A 2,075-nucleotide genomic window follows, 5' to 3' on the forward strand; every position below is an offset into this window, starting at 1 on the left:
TACAGTATCTTTACTTAGCTGTATTATATATATAATACGTATTATAAAATATCTTTATTTCCTGTATCTCATATACAGTAATATGAATGCATCTGTTCTGTTCTGTTCAGTCACTCAGTCGTGTCCGACTCTTTGAGACCCTGTGGACTGTAGCCTACCAGGCTTCTCCATCCATGGGATTCTCCTGGCAAGAATACTGGAGTGGGTTACCATTTCCTTCTCCAGGGGATCTTCCCGACCCAGGGATCGAACCCAGGTCTCCCGCAGTGGAGGCAGACACGTTAACCTCTGAGCCACCAGGGAAGCCCAATATGGATGCATAGTAGTAATGAAATTGTATTAATTCAATTGCAGGCTCTTTGGCTTTTAGTAGAGGAGGATAATGCCTTTATATTTATTCTGGCATTTGTTTTCATTTTCATGTTTGGGCTTTATTTTCATGTTTTGATCTAAGCTTTCTCTTTTTTCTTGCCTTCTGTGATAGGTATGATTTATTTATTTTTATCTTCTGTGATTTGGAAAGTATACAGCTTATTGTTTTAATTCTGCTGACACCTTCAAGATATTTTTTTGGACAGGAAGGTAGGATTTATTGCTGGGTGTGAGTAAGGAAGAGACAAGGCTCTCATGGTTGCAGGGCCCACCATTTGTACAGGGGGCCACGATTAGGGACATATTTGGCCCCACAGCCATCCTGGGTGAGCTGCTTTTCTGCCACAATGTTTTCAAGTTCATCCACATTAAACTTAGTAAATCCCCACTTCTTGAAGATGTGGACCTTCTAGTGGCCAGGTAACCTGAAGTTGGCCCCGCAGAGTGCCTCAATCACATGCTCCTTGTTCTGCAGCATGGTGTGGATGGACGTTGTGACTTGGCCAATGTGGACGCTGACCACTGTGCCCTTGGGCTTTCCAAAGGCACCTCGGATGCAAGCCTGGAGCCTAGATTGGGGACAGCATGCCAGTCATGAATGTCCACTGGAAAGGGCTGTCTCCAGGGTTCCTTAAGGTAATGCCTACAGGCAACAGGCTGCATACACTCCAGAAGAGGCTGCTGTTTGCAGCCATTGCACACCAGGCCTCCATGGGGAAAAGAACACAGTTGACTTAATTGGCTGCAAACAAGATGGTAAAACATTTTATGGGACCCATGTTTCTTCAACTCTCACATTCAAGAAAAATCTACAATTTTTGTCTCTCTTGAAATATGAGGTAAGAAGTTTTCCAGTTCCCTACTTCCACACTTTTCCATTAAAGGTTTAGTTATCTTATCTTTTTCAAAACTATGTAAGTCTTCTTTATTCAAAAACTGGAATTTGTCATTCAAGTTTTAACCATGTTTGTGACAATTATTTTTATTGAATTCTCTGTGTTTAAGTGGTGACCGTGTATATTGAGTGTTCCGTCACTATGGCTGTACGTGTTACCCCCAAAACCTTAGTGGCTTAGAGCAATAATCATTTATTATCTCTTGTATTTTCTGTGCATCAGGTATTTATTTACTAATTTTTAAAAAACTTTATTGGATATTGGAGTATAGTCAATTAAACAATATTGTGATTAGAGTGATCCAGCCATACATATATTTGTATCCATTCTTCCCCAAATTCCCCTCCCCTCCAGGCTGCCATATAACATTGAGTGGAGTTTCCTTCATCAGGAAGTTAGACAAGGTATGACAGGGATGCCTGGTCTCTCCACGGATGTTGGAGGCCTCAGCTGGAAGACTTAAAAGCTTGAGTCTCTAGCTTGGCCTTAATCACCTGAAGGTTTGTTCACTCGTGTTTGGTGCTGTGGGCCTGGCTGGGGCTGTTAGCCAGAATGCCACACATAGCTCTTGTGTAGCCTGCACTTCCTCAAAATGTAGAGGCTGAGTTGCAAGGGCAGGCTTCCCCCTGCCACCTCGCCCCCAAAAGAGAGTCAGGTGGAGGCATACTGTTTGATGACCTAACCTCAGAAATCATTCAGTGTCACTTCTGCTGCATCCCAGTGGTTGGGGCCGTTACAAAGATGCACCCAGAGCGAATGGCAGTGTGTCAACATCACCGTATAAGATGAACAAGTGGGAAGCTCACA

The 2,075-nt window shown here is 43.2% G+C and overlaps 1 non-coding gene across 1 annotated transcript; it reads right to left on the minus strand.

Annotated features, from left to right (window-relative positions):
- Positions 1-985: 985 nt before the first annotated feature.
- LOC129563631 (small nucleolar RNA SNORA70) lies at positions 986-1,120 on the minus strand. Its single transcript, XR_008687374.1, has one exon. It is a non-coding gene; the product is annotated as a small nucleolar RNA SNORA70 (small nucleolar RNA).
- Positions 1,121-2,075: the final 955 nt, after the last annotated feature.

The sequence above is a fragment of the Moschus berezovskii genome, chromosome 9, assembly GCF_049115385.1.
Source record: "Moschus berezovskii isolate FMDL1 chromosome 9, NW_MosBer_1.0, whole genome shotgun sequence".
NCBI classification, from domain to species: Eukaryota; Metazoa; Chordata; class Mammalia; order Artiodactyla; family Moschidae; genus Moschus; species Moschus berezovskii.